Source organism: Bos taurus, chromosome 8, assembly GCF_002263795.3.
Source record: "Bos taurus isolate L1 Dominette 01449 registration number 42190680 breed Hereford chromosome 8, ARS-UCD2.0, whole genome shotgun sequence".
NCBI classification, from domain to species: domain Eukaryota; kingdom Metazoa; phylum Chordata; class Mammalia; order Artiodactyla; family Bovidae; genus Bos; species Bos taurus.
Window position 1 is genome coordinate 7,260,907 of NC_037335.1, and position 21,154 is coordinate 7,282,060.

Genomic DNA, 21,154 nt, shown 5'->3' on the forward strand with positions numbered 1-21,154 from the left:
ATGGTGTGCATTCCTCTCTTTGACTGAACTCTGAGTGGTACAGTATGTGGCATAATGGAGAACACAGAAAGGAGTCTGACATCAGAAGATTCGAAATATTCACGCTACGGTGCTTACCATCTTGGGGACATAATTTAGACTTAGAATAACTTTAAAATCAGAAAAAAAGAGGAAAATTATATGTGCCACTCAAACTTCATAACTTTTATTTCTAAAATGGATGAAAAACATGCTTGCAATTCTCTTTAGGATATGTAAGTCATAGCAACCATCTTTCCTCTAGAAAAACCCTACATAATACCAACTATATTTTAAGAACCAAATTTAAGGACATCAGAGAGCTGAAGCAACAACATAGAGTAAAAAAACTAAAACTTCAGGCATCAAAAAGGATTTCTGAAAATTTGGACACTTGCTAGCTATGTTTTCCCCTGAGCACTTGCTGATACTGTATGTGATTTAAGCATTAGGTCTGGCCCAGTGAAAGGACATCGGCTGAAGGAAGAAGTACCCAGTGCTCTTAGTTACTAGCCAGGGCTAGATTCACAAGTTAGACATTGCTGCTGCTAAGTCGCTTCAGTCGTGTCCGACCTTGTGCAACCCCATAGACGGCAGCCCACCAGGCTCCCCTGTCCCTGGGATTCTCCAGGCAACAACACTGGAGTCGGTTGCCATTTCCTTCTCCAATGCATGAAAGTGAAAAGTGAAAGTCAAGTTGCTCAGTCATGCCCGACTCTTAGTGACCCCATGGACTGGAGCCTACCAGGCTCCTCCGTCCATGGGATTTTACAGGCAAGAGTACCGGAGTGGGGTGCCATTGCCTTCTCCAATAGTTAGATATTGAGGGGCTGCTAAATCATAATCATTTTTTCCCATGTCTCCACCACAGCTAACCTCCCTATTCATGCTGAGAGTCCATACAGACGCCTGCCAACCCCCCGCAGAGCAGTTCCACAAGGGTTCTGGAGCAAGGGGCTGAGCTAGAGACAGGGGTGCAGTTCTTGGCTGTGAGAGACAAAGGGGACTTGCCATCATGGCTGCATCTGAACAGAGAGACAGATGCTTACATAATCAATACACTGGACCTCCATCTGTTCATGGGTCCTACTTGCTTCAGCACCCTCTTCCTTGTAGGCAAAGGTCCTGGGGCGATGCAGAGGGAGGGAAAAACACACACTTGATGGGAACAGAGCCAGATCAATTCTGGCTCTCAGGGCTTCTGTTCCTGAAACTTGTGATCAGACCCCCACCTCTGACAGGGGGTTGATGGCCACTAGGCAGAGATGAAGTCTTGCCTCACACAAGGCACTGGCCCTAGCCCCTTCATATGCAGCCACATCACCTGCCAAGGCTGTAGTAACCAGGAAAGACATGTATCTACATCAAGTCTGTACTATCATCAAAAGTACTGGACACACACAGCCCATATATGGAAGCTCACATGTAAGAACCTCAAAAGATAACTGTTTTACCTAAATTATTAGAGGCAGAGAAAGTTAAGCAAAGTGAAAAGGCAGAGAAACTACTCTCAATTAAAAAAAAAAAGGAACCACTGAAAATAATGAAACAGAAATCAACAATTTATCAGATACAGAATTCAAAATATTGGTGGTAAAAATGTTAACTGAATTAAGAAAAGTAATTGATGTAAGCAGTGCCTGTTTTAACAATGAACAAGAAGATATAAAAACTATGCAATCAGACATGGCTAATTCAATTACTGAATTTTTTTAAAAATTGTATAAAGAATGAATAGCAGAATGAGTGGTTGTTGTTGTTATTCAGTCACTAAGTTATGGCCAAATCTGTGACACCATGAACTGCAGCATGCCAGGCTCTTCCATCCTCTATGATCTCCTGAAGTTTACTCAAATTCGGGTCCATTGAATTAGTGATGCTATCTAACCATCTCATCCTCTGCCACCCATTTCTCCTCCTGTTCTCAATCTTTCCCAGCATGAGGGTCTTTTCCAATGAGTTGACTCTTCACATCAGGTGGACAAAGTACTGGAGTTTCAGCTTCAGCATTTATTCTCCCCATGAATAATCCGGGTTGATTTCCTTTAGAATTGATCAGTTTGATCTCCTTGCAGTCCAAGGGACTCTCAAGAATCTTCTCCAGCGCCACAATTCAAAAGCATCAATTCTTTGGTGCTTTGTCTTTTTTATGATCCAACTCTCACATCCATACATTACTACTGGGAAACCAAATCTTTGATTATATGGACCTTTGTCAGCAAAATGGTACTTCTGATTTTTAACATACTGTCTAGTTTTGTCACAGCTTTCCTTCCAAGGAGCAAACATCTTTTAATTTCATGGCTGAAGTCACTGTCTGCAGTGATTTTGGAGCCCAAGAAAATAAAATCTGTTACTACTTTCACTTGGTCCTCTTCTATTTGCCATGAAGTGATGGGACCAGCTACCACGATCTTAGTTTTTTTTTAATGTTCAGCTTCAAGCAAACTTTTGCACTTTCCTCTTTCATCCTCATCAAGAGCCTCTTTAGTTCCTCTTCACCTTCTGCCATTATAGTGGTATCATTTGCATATCTGAGGTTATTGATATCTCCCCTGACAATCTTGATTCCAGCTTGTGATTCATCCAGCCTGGCAATTAACATGATGTACTCTGCATGAAAGTTAAATAAGCAGGGTGACAATACACAGTCTTGTCATACTCCTTTCCAAATTTTGAACTGTCTATTGTTCCATGTCCAGTTCTAACTGTTGCTTCTTGACACACATACAGGTTTCTCAAGAGAGAGGTGAGGTGGTCTGGTGTGCAGTGATTTTGGAGTGATTTTGATTTTGGATCTCATTTCTTTAAGCATTTTCCACAGTTTGTTGTGGTTCACAAAGTCAAAGACTTTAGTGAAGTTAATGAAGTAGAAGTAGTTGTTTTTCTGGAACTCCCTTGCTTTATCTATGATTCTACGAATGTTGGCAATTTGATCACTGGTTCCTCTGCCTCTCAGAAACCCAGCTTGTACATCTGGAAGTTCTTGGTTCATGTACTGCTGAAGCCTAGATTGAAGGATTTTGAGAATTACCTTGCCTAGGATGTGAAATGAGTGCAACTGTACCATAGTTTGAACATTCTTTGGCATTGCCCTTCTTTAAGACTGAAATGAAAAATGACCTTTTCCTGTCCTGTGGCTACTGCTGAGTTTTCCTAAGTTGCTGACATATTAAGTGCAGCACTTTAATAGCATCGTCTTTTATGATTTTAAATAACTCAGCTGGAATTCTGTTACTACCTCTAGCTTTCAGCTACCCAGGTGGTGCTAGCAGTAAAAAACCCCCCTGCCAATGCAGGAGACATAAGAGACACGGGTTTGATCCTTGGGTTGGGAAGATCCTCTGGAGGAGGGTATAGCAACCACTCCAATATTCTTGCCTGAAGAATCCATGGACAGAGGGGCCTGGCCAGCTACAGTCCATAGGGTCACAGAGAGTCAGACTCTAAAGCAACTTAGCGCACACATACATACACACACATATATACACATGCAAAATTATGTCATGTACAAATAAAGACAAATTTACGATCTTCTTGTCATTCACATGCCTTTTATTTCGTTATCATGCCTAACTGCTCCAGCTAAAACTTCCAGTACTATATTAAATAAGAGTGCTAAGAGGGGACATCCTCGTCTTCTTCTTGATCTTGACAAAAAGATTTCAATTTTGAACAACTGAGAATAATGGTGGTTGCGGGGTTGTCATATAAGACCTTCCCTATGTGAGGTGTGTTTCTTCTATAACTATTCTGTGGAGGATATTTATCATGAAAAGATGTTGTATTTTATCAAATGATTTTATGCATCTATTGAGATGACCATGTGGCTTTTTGTTCATTCTATTAATGTGTCCCATATATTGATTTGTGTACATAGAAACATCTTTGCATCCAGCTAAAATGCCAATTGGTCACGGTGTATGAACATTTTATTGTGTTCCTGAATTCATTTCCTAACACTTTCTTGAGAAGACTTTCATCTATCAGAGTGCTTATTGATATGTAAACGTTTTCCATGTTTTATATTTCCAGTTTCTTTATTCCTCTGTTTCTGCCTACTTTATAAATTGATAACTTTCCACAGGTATGCCCTATTTTCTTTTTTCTGTTTCTAGACTATACTCCAGATTTTTGCTTTGTAATTACCCCGAGGATTACTGAAAATATCTCATAGATGAAACTGTCCATCTTATAATGATAACAAATTATCTTCATTTGCCTATAGGTCACTCTTTATATGTTTGATGTCACAATTACTATCGCTTTTAATGATGTGTATTTATTAACAAATGATAGTAGTTATAGTAATTTTTCATAATTTTTCTTCAACCTCTACACTATTGTTAAGTAGTTAATACTCCATTCTGTTATACAATTAGAAATTTCTAAATCTAACTAATTTTTCACATTTATTAGGGCATTGTGTACCTTAGGGTTCCATATAGCTGATTAGTTTCTTTCATGTTAGCTTGAAGAACTCCTTTCAATATTCCCTGCAAGGCAGGTCTACTGGTGATAAACTCCCTTAGTTTTTGTTTGTTGGGGAAAGTGTTTATCCTTCCAATATGAATAATAACTTTGAATGATAGAGTATTCTTAACAGGCAATCTTTTAATCCTTTAAATTTGCCACTGTAGTTTCTCCTGACCAGTAGGGTTTCCACTGTGAAATCCACTGAAAGCTTAATAGAGCTAATTTGTAAATTACAATCTGCATATCCCCTCCTTACCTGGACTGCAATCAGAATTACCTGATTGTGATAGTTTCAGTATAATCTGTCTCAAAGAATATCTTTTGCATTGAGATAATAGTGTGAAATATTAGTTTCTTGAACTAAGATCTCCTAGTATGTGCAGTTGTGGGAAGATTTCTGCTATTACTAATTTAACTAAATTTTCTATCAACTCACTTTCTCTCTTTACCATCACACAATTGTTTAGATATGCACCATTTCAATGGAGGCCCATAGATAATGTAGGCTTTTTTCATTCATTTTAATTTCTCACTCTTTGTTTCTTTGTAACTTATTTCAAAATTCCTATCCTCTAAGTCATTTATTCTGTCTTCCTTTTTTTCTATATCTATAATATCTATATTATATTCTTCATCTCACTCATCATGTTCTTCAGCTCCAGAATTTGTTCTGTTCTTTGTTAACCTTTCTCATTTTCGTTGTTTTTAGTTTAGTTTTGGCTTTGGTAAAGAACTCATTCAGTTCATTTATATTTTCCTAATCTAATTGAACTGCCTTTCTAGGATTTCTTATAGTTCACTGACTTTCCTCAGTATACCTATTTTCAATTCTTAAGCACCTCTGTTTCAGGATTCATGGCTCTGGGATCAGTTGTCAGAGATTTATTGACATTGTTGATGATGGCACAGTTCCTTTATTTATTTATTAAGTCCCTTGTTCTATCAGCTACACCCAGAAGAACATATGCAGCCTTTCCGAGGCCTTAGCTGTTCATGTCCCAGTGCAATATTCACAAGGCTCTTCCCAGGTCCAGAATGAGGAGGACCATTACTCAGTTGCTATGGATATAAAATTGGTACAGTTTTAAATTCAGCAGTTAAACCTAGAAAGTAATCAAATTTAAAAATGTGCCTTTTATTTTCTTTTGTCATGCAAGATGTCAAATAAAAATCTTTGCTCAGCGATCAGTATGTTACTCCCTATAATAGGGCTGCTGCTCCTAAGCTGCTTCTGTCATGTCCGACTGTGTGCGACCCCATAGACGGCAGCCCACCAGGCTCCCCCATCCCTGGGATTCTCCAGGCAACAACACTGGAGTCGGTTGCCATTTCCTTCTCCAATGCATGAAAGTGAAAAGTGAAAGTCAAGTCGCTCAGTCGTGTCCAACTCTTAGCGACCCCATGGACTGCAGCCTTCCAGGCTCCTCCGTCCATGGGATTGTCCAGGCAAGAGCACTGGAGTGGGTCGCCAGTGCCTTCTCCAATGGCAGGGCTACAGCTAGAAAAGACCATGTGTGTGTGCTCAGCTGTTTAGTCATGTCTGACTCTTTGTGAGCCCATGTACAGTAGCCCGCCACTGTCCTCTGTCCACAGGATTTTCCAGCAAGAATACTGGCATGGGTTGCCATTTCCCCCTCCAGTGTATCTTCTGACCCTGGGATTGAACCCAAATCTCCTGCATTGGCAGACGGGTTCTTTACCACTGAGCTTCCTGGGAAGCCCCGTGGGTACTATTAATCCAATTCCAAGGAATTCAAGGCCTTAACAAGCTCTTGTTTATTTTCTGATGCACAAATGATGACTGTTTCCCAAACTCCCTCCTGGTATCAAGCAGTCTTGCTAATACAAGGGTGTCAAATTAACTGTAAAATGAAGCAGAGAGAAAATAGGAACAACTTATGCCACTACGATGCTAGCATCACCACCCACACTCTACTTTCTTCATCTCGCTCTTCTTTGTAATCTCTTGTGCCACTTCTTTACTGACAACAGTTCTTGTAATGGATGAGGCACACTTATTTACACATGTGAAATGTCTCTAAGTTATCCTTGACCTTAGAGTGAAAGTCATAGATGGTTACTGAAGCCTCAATCCTTGAACAATGGTTTAAACCAGATCAAACTTATTTCTGGAACTTGAAGCAATTCAACTGTTTCATTATGAGGTTTTGTGCTTAGGAAATAATCTGAGATGAGGAACACAGTATGAATTAAAGCACTAAAGTATGAATAAAAAACACTAAACACTTATACTAAGGGAGGGAATACATGGGATGGGAATAAGGACTATACTCAGGTTTATTCATATTGAGGAGTAATTAGAGGATGATGGACAAGGCAAAGCCAGAATGTGGAAGGCCTTTATCCAATTGCCATGGTCTTTAGAACTCAAGGAGCCTTATTGCTAAGCACTTCAATCTGGAACATAAAGAAGGAAGAGATGAAAGGGGAGAGATTTTTATTGTTCTTTGTCATGTGATGTTTCCATTTAAATCTTTGTTCACAGACCTTGGTGGCACAAAGTATCACAAAGTCATAACTAGAAAATACCATGGTAACCATTAATTCTACCTGTGGTAAGTGTTTCAAGAATTTAACTGTGAAGGGAAAAGTGCTAGAATTTGTGCACACGTGAATTCAGAAACACACATCCTTACAACCACAACATGATTCCTTGTGAATTTGTCAAAACTAGAGGGGTATCTATGACCTATTTTATGTCCCATTCTGCTCTATTCCACTTGATGAAGAGTTTAAAAATAGTATAAAAATGCATTTTTGCAATTTGGAAAATACTGAATTGGGCTGTAAATGAAAGGCAGGAGGCTGTGATAATTATGATACCGAGATGACTGAATTTGATGAAGCTGTGGAAAAGATGAAAAAAGGAATCTACGGGATAACATGTAGCAGTCTAGGTTGAAGTGTGTGTGCTAGTATATGGCACTGTACCACATTACTAGTGAAAGGGTTATACTCCCTCGTGAGCAGTGTCCCTAGAGTCCCTGACTAGGACTATATAATGACTATCGTCCTTATTCTCATCCCATGTATTCCCACATGTAGAATGTAGAGGTGAAAATTGCAAGGATTCTACTCACAATTTAGAGGTTGGTGTCCTAAAATAGATCCCATTTAAGGATTCCATTTAAGGATCTTCCTTCATTATGGAGCCTTGATATTTTGTCAAATATGCTCCTCTTCCTACAAGAAAAGTACCCTAATACCCCAGGATCTCAGGTTACTTAAATAGTGGGAAAAAAAAAAATACTCAATCTAAAAAGTTAAGTCCCCCACCAACTCGCTGCAACAATAAAGGACAGAGGTATCAAATTCTGCATTAAACATACACAAAATAAAAATTTTGTGGCTTTATGGTTTAAAGTACCATCCTTTCAATTCAATAATAACTACTTGTGGAGATAAAGACAGTAGATCGCTAAGCTGAGGGTCCTAGGTGCTGAAGAGAAAATTTAGAAAACTAGCATGTTAAGAAACAACATTACTATATCCAGGCAGAAAAGAAAATTTAGAAAACTAGCAAGTTAAACAATATCACTATATGCAGGCAAAAAAGCTCAATGTATTAAAAACAAAGTGTTGAAGAAAGTATCAGTTCATTATTTCATCATTTTGACCGAAGTATCAGGCATCTCAGGCTTCCCAGGTGGCTCAGGGGTAAAGAATCCACCTACTAATGCAGGAGATGAAAGAGGATACAGGTTCAATCCCTGTTCAGGAAGATGCCCTGGACTAGACAATGGCAACCCACTCCAGTATTCTTGCCTGGGAAATCCCAGGGACAGAGAAGCCTGGTGGGCTACAGTCCACAGAATGGCAAAGAGCTGGACATGACTCAGCACACAGCACACACACCAGGTACCTCGTGCCAATTTTAGCCTGCCTTTTACTCATTAATTACCACAAACATACTCTGTAATTTCCTTCCTGAGCAGTTCTGCAGTTTTTGTTAAGAGTGTGAAAGCAAGTGAAAAAATCTGCACTAGTTTGGGTTGAGGATTTTAGTCCACAGTGGTTGAATTGACGGGATCTAAAACAAGACTACAGTAGTAAAACGTCAAATAAAGGGCCCTGAAAAGGGGGAAAATGATGACAAGTTATCTTCATCCTTTATAAATCTGAGGAGTGAATTTTCATTAGGACTGAGGTTGTGGCTAACAGTTTCATACTATGTAGGAGTTAGGGCAGTTAAGGTGATATTAAGATACAGGCCATGTCCTTAAGTCAACGTCTAATCATTTTTGAAAATGAGCTATGAAATTAACCTAGACGGTCCCTCACTTAGTACCCAGAAGGTAAGTGAAATTATTGGTGGATAATACCTTAGTAAATCAGATGCCCAGTTCTTTGAAGTTTGTGTAGGACTGATTTGAGAATTGGTTTAAGAGTAAGAATGTATTGTAAATGGTAGCTTAATGAGGGGCTTCCCTGGTGGTTCAGACAGTAAAGAATTTGCCTGCAATGTGGGAGACCTGGGTTCAATCCCTGGGTTGGAAAGATCCCCTGAAGGGAGAGCCTGGCAACCCACTCCAGTATTCTTGTCTGGAGAATCCCATGGACAGAGGGCCAGGTGGGCTACAGTCCATGGTGTCACAAAGAGTCAGACATAACTAAACGACCAAGCACAGCACAGCTTAGTGAGATGGCTAGCTGTTTAGAGGTCTGGAAGTATGTTTGATCATCAAAGCAAATTACTAACAAATGTCTAGTCTGTATGGCACATGGAGATTCTGAGAATGGAAATCTTCTCTGCTGGGCTACACATTGTCACCTTATCCTTTTGATTTAAAGAGTTAGCAGAATTAACTAGGAATAACAGGTTTTCTGTGAAGAAGTGTGAGCACACAGGACATTGTTTCTTCCTTTTATGAAATGAAAATTCCATAAATGACAGAAAAACGATTCCAGAGAAAGGAAGTCAAGGAACATAGACACAAAATATTTTCTAATTAAGCAGAAATGACTACAGGATCTAGTAGATGGTAGGTCCTTCCTTAATCACGCATCTTCATTTTTATACCCAGTGTGGGAAGTAGACTGGATCAACCTGAATTAGCATCCTCAGAGCTAGCTTTTCTGTGTCTTTTTCAACTAGGCCAAGGCTTCTGACTGTACACAACAGAATTATTTTCATGATCTGATAAAGACAGTGGATATTTCACTAGGTAAGTTAAAGCAAGCATTTTAAATATAAAGTATTGAAAGCACTTTTAAAAATCCCCAATGTGCTGTTTCCCCTAAAACCTCTGTTCAAATTAGAGCTCTAGACCGGTTAATAATCTTGATCTGTGTGTTCATTTATGTTTTCTAAGTGTATACCATCATGTATGAACATTACATGTTTTTTAAATGCTTTGGTCAAAGAAGAAAGCAGAACATCAGTATTGCCAGCCAGGCATGTTGTCAGATTTCATGCTAACAAATATATGATAACACATTTGTATGATGGAGATAACTGTAGGTGGTATTTTCATATGGCATATGTATTATCTGTTTTTATTATGAAGTAATACATTGTGAGGTTGCACTCGGGAACTGATTACCTTAAAGTCCTATAATGTGGAGACTTTGATGTCTTTGCCACTCTAAGACAATATTTCCTTACTCCAAGCTTTCCTCCTTCAAGGAGCCACTGATTTCCTTTTTACTTCTGAAGGTTATTTTGCACTCAGTACATTACAATTTTCAATTGATACCCTCCCAGCTACCCTGATTTCCTTCCATTTTATAAGGGTACAGGTTTTTAAATGCTGTTCTTCTTAACAGTATGATAGAATGTAAATACATTTGAGTAACATCCATCAACAACCCAACATATTCCCCCTCCCACGGCCACCTGGGTCTACCAGTCATTGCATTAGGTAGCATTACAGTAGATCCTCAAAGCTGTGAAAGCTAGCAGTGCTGGACGCCTGCAATTTCATAGATTTAGATGAAGAGAAATGCAGAGGACGTAGGACAAATAATGACTTGTTATATGGAAATACATCATATGGACAATGAGAAAATATAATATCTGCGAATAATATATCTCTCCTGAGTATTATGATTAAAGAATTCTCACTTGTAAGTAAAAGGAGGACCTATAGTTTATGATCATAACATCCAAATGTGTAACACAAGACTCCTTTATCAGAAGATGATATTCATTCACCTTTCCAGTAAGACTCTTTTGTGTTATATATTGTGGAAATGTTTGCACATATTAATAGACATAAAGAACTGTATCACGAATCACTATGTGCCCTTCCTCTAGATTCAACAAGTGTCATCGTAGGCCAGTCACCATTCGTGTGTACTCACACAGTCTCACTCTGCCTCACCATTACTTAAGAGCCCGTCAGACATGTCTTAAGCCAAACTCTCATTCATCCTAACCTGTACCCTTCCTTTTTCCTCTATCTTGGTTTGCTCATCACTCCCACCCAGTCCCTGTTCTACTTATTTGTTTTTCTTTTAGTGCTGCTGCTTTGACTGCATGACTTTGCCAGACAACAAACTAAAGGTTAACATTGAATACATCAGCTCAGACGGAGGAGACTGAACACTGATGTATGCTGTCCTGCCCTCTTTTTCCACCAATGGCTAGATATGATGTCTCCGCGATAGGTGTTGGTGAGTTCCTGGTGTATATGAAGGTTACTCTCCTGCTTGTCTGGCTGAAAGTATTCCTCTTCCTTCCTGGATGGCCCCAGCTTGGGCACTCCCAAAGACTTGGCCCCCCAGAAGTGGTGATTCCCTGGAGAGTAACACCCACTGGCAGAGGCATGAAGCTTCAAGGCTGGTTCTCTTACAAACTGCATTTTGGGGGCCAGAGACATGTTGTTCATATAAAGGTCAAGAAGAATTTTTTGTCCAAAAACTTCCCAGTGTTCACCTACGCAGACAAGGGTGTTCTCCTGCAAGACCAACCGTTTGTCCAGGATGACTGTTATTACAGTGGTTACGTGGAGGGGGACCCAGAGTCTCTGGTTTCCCTCAGTAACTGCTTCGGGGGTTTTCAAGGAATGTTACAGACAAATGACGTTGTTTATGAAATTGAACCCAAAAGGTTTTCTACTGCATTTGAGCATCTAATATATAAGCTAGACAATGAGGAGATGAATTTTTCATACTTTCAATGTGGGTTAACAGATGAAAAAATAGCAGGACAATTGAAGATTCAAGAAAGCATTAATTCCACTTTGATGCAAAGTGACTATACAGGCTGGTGGACCCACCACTATTTTGTTGAAGTGGCAGTAGTTGTAGATCACAGTCGATATCTTCATCATAGTAGTAATGCTTCGCTTGTGCAGAAAGAAGTGTTCCTTGTTTTAAATGGAGTAAGTGACCTTATGAAAGCACTGGGTCTTGAGGTATTTTTCAAGGGAATGGAGATATGGACTAAACAAAGCCTTATTTCAGTAGTAGACATTACACATACCTTGATGAACTTTTGCAGATGGAAGCAAAAGGGCTTCCATAATCGTGTGCCCCACGATGTGGCACATTTTTTTGTAAAAAAGAATTTTGGTGATGAATTTGGCCTAGCTTATGATGCACAAGCGTGTGCAGTTCGTTATAGCTGTTCAGTTGAGACTTTCCACGATGAAGGGACTTTTTTTTACTCATATGTTGTGGCTCATGACGTGGGTCATAATTTGGGTATGCATCATGATACCGAAACATGTCAGTGTGGAGCACCAAAGTGCATAATGTTTGAAGCAATAGAAGCAACAACTAAATTCAGCAACTGCAGCTATGCTGATTATTGGAACGTTGGTCGTAGAAGATCCTGTTTGTACAATACACCAAATCCACACACACTCGTGACAGAGATACGCTGTGGAAACAGTGTGGTTGATGAAGGAGAAGAGTGTGACTGTGGATCCTTAAAGACGTGTAACACTGATCCCTGTTGTCAGTTAAACTGCACTGTGACAGCTGGTATCAACTGTGCTTTTGGGCTTTGTTGTGATAACTGCATGTTCAGGAAACCAGGCACCTTGTGTAGGAAAGAAGAAAATGAATGTGATCTTCCAGAGTGGTGCAATGGGACATCCAATCAGTGTCCAGATGATGTGTACGTGCAGGATGGGGCCTCCTGCACAGGCGGTGGTTACTGCTATGGAAAGAGATGCAATGAGCGCGATGAACACTGTAGGCAAATCTTTGGCAAAGAGGCCAAGGATGCAGATATGAGTTGCTACACGGCAGTAAATACCCGAGGTGACCGTTTTGGTAACTGTGGTATCACAGAAACCTCATACATAAGATGCAGCATGGCAGACAGCCTGTGTGGGAGGATTCAGTGTGAGAACGTCAAAGAAATTCCTGTAATGAGCGATCATATTACTCTGCATTGGACTAAATTCGAAAATAACACTTGCTGGGGTACAGACTACCACCTCGGGATAAGAATAGCTGATATTGGTGCAGTGAACGATGGTACAAAGTGTGGTCCCGAAAACATCTGCATCAGAAGGAGGTGTGTCTCTTATTCCACTGTTCCACGTAACTGCTCACCTCAGCTCTGCTCTTTGAGGGGAGTCTGCAACAACAGACAGCACTGCCACTGCAACTACGGGTGGGGCCCTCCCGTCTGCCAGGAAAAAGGCAGAGGAGGCAGTGTGGACAGTGGCCCAGCCCCTGAGCGCCAAACAGAAGAAAGGATGGACAGGAAGAACCTGCTAACATATTTCCTGATTCCTTTTTTGTTTCTACTACTGTGTCTTTTGCTTTGGCTTTGGCTGTTCACGAGACCAAAAAAGAAAGATGAAAAAGAACAGGCTGTTCCACCAAAATCTGAGAAAACTACCCAAAACCTACCTAAAAAGTAGACATGTTACGGCTTCACTTAGGATGTAAGCACAGAATATTCTAACTTTACCTAAGGAAGAAACACAGAATGTGCCTACTGAAAAAACAACAAACAAGGAAAAACCAATAGCTCCTATTTCAAGAGACTGCCAAAGCCTAGTGATCTTTCCCAAGGATTAGACTGTAATCTCCTGGAAGTAACAATGTTATAACATGTGTCCTAGATCATTGGCAGAAAATTCCAACTTTTCCTAATCATTTGGGACCATAAACAACCAGTAAACAAAATTTACTAATCCCTAGCCTATTTCTACTTTCCATTATTTTAAGCGATTTTAAGTGGTCAATTTTTATGGAATTATTCTCTGTGTGTGTCTGGAGCAGAGACAGTCTGTGGATGGTGTTCGTGTGTGTGTCTGATTTACTGTCCCTCTATCCCACATGCCCTTCCTCCTTGTACTCTGGCCTTGTCACACAAGGACTGGTAACCTACAGATTACATGTCTTATATGCCAATCCTCTCCTGTTCCTCTCTGCCAATGGCAGGAACTAGAGAAAGAGTTGAAACCCGGGGAAAATTTGATTTGTGTTCATGTCAGAATTGTCTCATTAACAGCTTTCACCTTAGCAGCAACCATAATTTCTGCTATATACATATTTGGTTACACTCAGAACCAACAAGACTATAAGTCTCAGCCATACTGGCACTGCTACCAAGCATTGTAGCCTCCCAGTTTTGAGTCCCAGGTCTAAATGTTCTCCAAATCCCTGAGTTTCCCATACCAGGTGGGCTAACCCTTTCCTCGGGGATCACATACTAGAGCCACAGGACCTTCTGCAATGATTCCAAGAACACTACCTCTTCCCTTTGATTTTAAAGGGGCATTTAATTTTATGTTTCATTTTGGCTATTCTACTTCAGTTTAAGATTCTCCATTTGGTCTGAAATACTCAGTTTTATTCTATGCCTTCACTGATATTCAGGGTGGCCTTTTCTCCAGCTAGTATTGGTCAAAATGTGCTTGACTCCCAGTAGCCAATGAGAGTTTTGCCCTTTTGTAATAAATTTCCCTGTGGCCTGGAAGTGTTTCAAGTCTGCCCATACCATACTCTCCTTGTTCTAAGTGGGTAGTTACTCCTTAGCACATGTGCATAGCCTTCTAGACACACGCTGACGACTCGGGTCCCAGGAGGAATTTTCTTAGCTGTGCCCTTCTTTGGTCCCGTTGTTACACTGCTGGGGAACTGCCATTATGTTTGTTGCTATTAGATTCATAAAGCTGGCAGTCCACTTGCAAATGCTGGACACCAAAACCTCCACTATTTGAAACAATGAAAGAAAGCTGCCAGTGCCAGTTGCTCAGTCATGTCTGACTCTTTGGGACTCCATGGACTGTAGCCTGCCACACTACTCTGTCCATGGGGTTTCCCAGGCAAGAATACTGGAGTGGGTAGCCATTTACTTCAGGGGATCTTCCTGACCCAGGGATCGAACCTGGATTTCCTGCATTGCAGGCAGATTTTTTACCCTCTGAGCCACCATAGCAGATATTTAAACATGAAAAAATTACTAAGAAACTTACGTGGGATGTGTCATTTTAAGTAAAACTATAAATGAATAGTATCAGTTTATAAAAAGTAAACATCTGATTAACACAACGAAATTAATAACAAATGGATTGTTTTCCCTACATTTTACCCACAGACAGCAGTCCTCAAAGGTAAGCTGCTGAGTGTTAAACCTTAAGGAACAGACCTCAGTTATTCACAAGCAGAAATTACTTTACAGGATAAAACTAAAGGATAAGGTATTTAACTAATATTATGCATCCAGTAAAACTCTGCACAAAAACAATACAAGAAAGAAATACCGACTTCATGTACAGAGATCGAACAAAAATCACAAATAACAAGTATATCAAATTCAGCAAAAATGAGGAAATAACATCTTCAGCAGAAGGAAGAAAATAACATTTTCACAAAGTAGGGTTTATTTCTGTAAACGCAAGCGTCGTTTATATAATTTCTTACTGGATATTAAAAACATAAAACATATGCTCATCGCAGCACATACAGAAAAAGCCTTAAATAACATTTAAACTCTTTTGACAATGAAAAGTACTTCATAGCCAGGTAGGAATAAAAGCAAGCTTTCCTAATAACATTTAAACTCTTTTGACAATGAAAAGTACTTCATAGCCAGGTAGGAATAAAAGCAAGCTTTCCTAACCTAATAATAAATATCATTGAAAATTAATCATTGAACATTCTTTAAAATGAAGTTCCCAGTGAAACTGGGAATAAATCAGTGTTCTTCTTTGTCACCACTTACATTAACTTTTACATTCTTATTGAGTATAGTTGATTTACAATCTATTAGTTTCAGCTGCACAGCACAGTGAATCTCACTATTTATATTAACTTTTTATCTCAGGACCCAGAACAATTAGATTGAGAGTCAAAAACTATGGAACTGAAAAATAAACATAAAAGCTGCCATTAAATGTAGCTTACAGGAATTTCTACATATAAAATCCTACTATAAAAATTCTAAAAGCTAAGAAGAAGGTTTACAAAATACAAAATATTTTAAACAATAAGTAAAGGATTCTTACAAGTCAATACAAATAACAATTGTCATATATATTAAAAATCAGTGAGTAGAGAAACGAACAATGTGGTAAAATGTAAACCTTTACTGGAAACATAGGAGATGTATACATTTTCTGATAAGTTGAAATAATTTCATCATTTTTTAAGGAATTATTCCTACTGAGTTGAACGAATCTATGAAGACCTACAAGACCTTTTAGAACTAACACCCAAAAAAGATGTCCTTCTCATTATACGGGACTGGAATGCAAAAGTAGGAAGTCAAGAAACACCAGGAGCACCAGGCAAATTTGGCCCTGGAGTACGGAATGAAGCAGGGCAAAGCCCATAGAGTTTTGCCAAGAGAATGCACTGGTCATAGCAAACACACTCTTCCAACAACACAAGAGAAGACTCTACACATGGACATAACCAGATGATCAACACCGAAATCACATTGACTATATTCTTTGCAGCCAAAGATGCCAAAGCTCTATACAGTCAGCAAAAACAAGACCGGGAGCTGACTGTGGTTCAGATCATGAGCTCCTTATTGCCAAATTCAGACTTAAATTCAAGAAAGTAGGGAAAACCACTAGACCATTGAGGTATGACCTAAATCAAATCCCTTATGATTATACAGTGGAAGTGAGAAATAGTTTTAAGGGACTAGATCTGATAGACAGAGTGCCTGATGAACGATGGACGGAGGTTCGTGATTGTACGGGAGACAGAGATCAAGACCATCCCCATGGAAAAGAAATGCAAAGAAGCAAAATGACTGTCTGAGGACGCCTTACAAATAGCTGTGAAAAGAAGAGAAGTGAAAAGCAAAGGAGCAAAGGAAAGATATAAGCATCTGAATGCAGAGTTCCAAAGAATAGCAAGGAGACATAAGAAAGCCTTCCTCAGTGATCAATGCAAAGAAACAGAGGAAAACAACAGAATGGGAAAGACTAGAGAGCTCTTCAAGGAAATTCAAGATACCAAGGGAACATTTCATGCAAAGATGGGCTCGATAAAGGACAGAAGCGCTATGGACCTAACAGAAGCAGAAGATATTAAGAAGAGGTGGCAAGAATACACAGAAGAACTGTACAAAAAAGACTTTAAGATGCAGATAACCAAGATGGTGTGATCACTCACCTAGAGCCAGACATCCTGGAATGTGAAGTCAAGTGGGCCTTGGAAAGCATCACTAGGAACAAAGCTAGTGGAGGTGATGGCATTCCAGTTGAGCTATTTCAAATCCTGAAAAATGATGCTGTGAAAGTGTTGCACACAATATGCCAGCAAATTTGGAAAATGCAGCAGTGGCCAAAGGACTGGGAGAGGTCAGTTTTCATTCCAGTCCCAAAGAAAGGAAATGCCAAAAAATGCTCAAACCACCGCACAATAGCACTCATCTCACACGCTAGTAAAGTAATGCTCAAAATTCTCCAAGCCAGGCTTCAGCAATACTTGAACTGTGAACTTCCAGATGTTCATGTTGCAGATGTTTTAGAAAAGGCAGAGGAACCAGAGATCAAATTGCCAACATCTGCTGGATCATGGAAAAAGCAAAAGAGTTCCAGAAAAACATCGATTTCTGCTTTCTTGACTATGCCAAAGCCTTTGATTGTGTGGATCACAATAAACTGTGGAAAATTCTTCAAGAGATGGGAATACCAGACCACCTGACCTGCCTCTTGAGAAACCTATATGCAGGTCAGGAAGCAACAGTTAGAACTGGACATGGAACAACAGACTGGTTCCAAATAGGAAAAGGAGTACATCAAGGCTGTATATTGTCACCCTGTTTATTTAACGTGTATGCCGAGTACCTCATGAGAAATGCTGGACTGGAAGGAAGCACAAGCTGGATTCAAGATTGCCAGGAGAAATAACCTCAGATATGCAGATGACACCACCCTTATGGCAGAAAGTGAAGAGGCACTAAAAAGCCTCTTGATGAAAGTGAAAGAGGAGAGTGAAAAAGTGGGTTCAAAGCTCAACATTCAGAAAACGAAGATCATGGCATCTGGTCCCATCACTTCATGGCAAATAGATGGGGAAACAGTGGAGACAGTGTCAGGCTTTATTTTGGGGGCTCCAAAATCACTGCGGATGGTGACTGCAGCCATGAAATTAAAAGACTATTACTCCTTGGAAGGAAAGTTATGACCAACCTAGACAGCATATTGAAAAGCAGAGATATTACTTTGTCAACAAAGGTCCATCTAGTCAAGGCTATGGTTTTTCCAGTGGTCATGTATGGATGTGAGGTTTGGACTGTGAAGAATGCTAAGCGCCGAAGAGTTGATGCTTTTGAACTGTGGTGTTGGAGAAGACTCTTGAGAGTCCCTTGGACTGCAAGGAGATCCAACCAGTCCGTTCTGAAGGAGAGCAGTCCTGGGTGTTCTTTGGAAGGACTGATGCTAAAGCTGAACTTCCAATACTTTGGCCACCTCATGCGAGAGCTGACTCATTGGAAAAGACTCTGACGCTGGGAGGTATTGGGGGCAGGAGGAGAAGGGGACGACAGAGGATGAGATGGCTGGATGGCATCACCGACTCGATGGACATGACTTTAAGTCAACTCTGGGAGTTGGTGATGATGTGAGTCTGGCGTGGTTGATTCACGGAGTTGCAAGCAGTCAGACACGACTGAGCGACAGAACTGAACTGATTCCTACTGAGATTTCCAGTAATTATTTGACTAGGGTAATAAACAACATAAAATTATATTTCCTGGAAACAATCACAAAGAAGTAATTATAATTTGGAGTGATATTAAAATAATTTATTTGCATCAGCCTGGCTTCCACTGCAAACTAGGAAAACTCCTCCACTACATTAAAAAGGAAGATTTAACACCGGGAATTGGTTGAGTACAAAGTTCACACTAAGGGCTAGAGAAAGAGACTCTAAGCTTGAGTCTGAAAGGACTCTAGACCATAATCATAAAGCTGGGTCCCCCTGAGACACAGAACCAAGAGGTGATACAAATATGAGTGAACCAGAAAAGAAATGAATGGTACTCTTGACACAGAGACAGTAAGTGGAATACCTGAACTTTCTTTTATTTTTGAGCTAGGCCTACCTTCAGAGTGAAGTGAAACAGCAGCTCTCCTCAGAACTTAGCTCACTGGTTTCCCACAGGAAGTTACACTTCCTGCTCTCCATTTCATACATCCCTTGATGACAGAGCTCAGAATTGGTCACCAGAGTATGGACATGAGAGGCCCCAAAATCTGTAGTCAGCAAACTGGAAAACCAAAAAGTAAGTGGAAGAGCTGTAGACAGGGGTCACTTCCAGTTGGGAACCCACCTGGCAGTTCCAAGAGGAAGGAAGGTGGCTTCAAAAAGAAATATCAAATATCCCATCTGCCTGTTGGCTCTATCTTTGAGTACTGTTCATTCCTTTTCTAAGTCACTTATAATCTCACTTTGATAGTCTGTGTTCTAAGTACCAAATTATAAAGTTCACCAACACCCATTTGCCATATCTCAAGGTAAGAGAGAAAAGCAAGGAGGAAAAAATGATAATGCTGCTTAATTTATAATATATACAAGGATATATAAATTAGATCCTGTGTATGTGTATTCGGATGACAGAAATTCCTTGTTTCCATTTCTTGTTCTCTTTGCCCTCAGCCGATGTCTCTTTTGGCCAGGACCTCTACATGATGGGGTGATTCGCTCAGAACTTTTTAAAAAGCCACGTTCTGCCGGATGAAACAGTAGAATTAACTTCATTGCATGCTTCTCCCTGTGTTACTGAACAATGCAAGTCCAAGTGTCAACACACAGTGAGGCCAAACTATGCTAAAACACTGCAGTTTGGAAGACAGAAAGGTTTATTGCAGGGCCATGTAAACAGATGAGTGGCTCACGCTCTAAGAACCCCCAAATTACTGAAAGCTCTCATCAAAGCCCTTTGAAAAGCAAAAAAGGTGAGGGAGGGATGAGGTTAGTTGTTGCAAATCTCCTGGTTTAGATCCTTTGTTCTTGAGGTCAGGTCATGGTCAGGTGACGATGTTTCTGTAAATCTCTACCAAATGAATGATGTTCTCTGACTTGACAAGAAAGGGCAAGGTGCCAAGGTACAACTTTCACCCTCCAAGGTCCTGGTCCTGGCTAAGAGGAGACAGAGCTCAGTTGGCAGTTCCTTCAGGGCCGGGTCCCCAGGCTCCACCCAGCTGTCATCTCTAAAGAAGCCAGGCGCCCAACCCAGCTGGCTCTCAGGCTCCTCAGGCCACCCAAAGTGGGACACTAGGTCCCACAGACTGCGACCCAGCACACTGCCACTGCTATTAGGTTGCAGAGAGCAGAATGGGAGAGAGGTTCACTGCTGCCCCAAGGCCTGGGCTGAGGCTAGTGGGTGACTTTGGTGAGGGCTCTGAAGCCCTGCAGGACACAGCAGGATGTGAGAATTACCTTGCCTCAGATGTGAAATGAGGGCAACTGTACTGTAGTTTGAACATTCTTTGGCATTGCCCTTCTTTAAGACTGGACTGAAAACTGACCTTTTCCCGTCCTGTGGCCACTGCTGAGTTTTCCTAAGTTGCTGACATATTGAGTGCAGCACTTTAATAGCATCGTCTTTTATGATTGTAAATAACTCTGCTGGAATTCTGTTACTACCTCTAGCTTTGGTCTACCCAGCTGGTGCTAGCAGTAAAGAACCCACCTACCAATTCAGGAGACATAAGAGACAGGGGAAGATCCTCTGGAGGAGGGTATGGCAACCACTCCAATATTCTTGCCTGAAGAATCCATGGACAGAGGGACTCGATGGCCGGCTACAGTTCATAGGGTCACAGAGAGTCAGACCCTAAAGCAACTTAGCGTTCACATACATGCTATGCTATGCCTAGTCACTTCAGTTGTGTCCGACTCTGTGTGACCCCATAGACGGCAGCCCACCAGGCTCCCCCGTCCCTGGGATTCTCCAGGCAACAACACTGGAGTCGGTTGCCATTTCCTTCTCCAATGCATGAAAGTGAAAAGTGAAAGTCAAGTCGCTCAGTCATGCCCAACTCTTAGCGACCCCATGGACTGCAGCCTTCCAGGCTCCTCCGTCCATGGGATTGTCCAGGCAAGAGCACTGGAGTGGGTCGCCAGTGCCTTCTCCAATGGCAGGGCTACAGCTAGAAAAGACCATGTGTGTGTGCTCAGTTGTTTAGTCATGTCTGACTCTTTGTGAGCCCATGTACAGTAGCCCGCCACTGTCCTCTGTCCACAGGATTTTCCAGCAAGAATA

At 40.7% G+C, this 21,154-nt stretch overlaps 1 pseudogene; it reads left to right on the plus strand.

Annotated features, from left to right (window-relative positions):
- Positions 1 to 6,935: 6,935 nt before the first annotated feature.
- LOC786599 (ADAM metallopeptidase domain 21 preproprotein-like pseudogene) lies at positions 6,936 to 13,619 on the plus strand (annotated as a pseudogene).
- Positions 13,620 to 21,154: the final 7,535 nt, after the last annotated feature.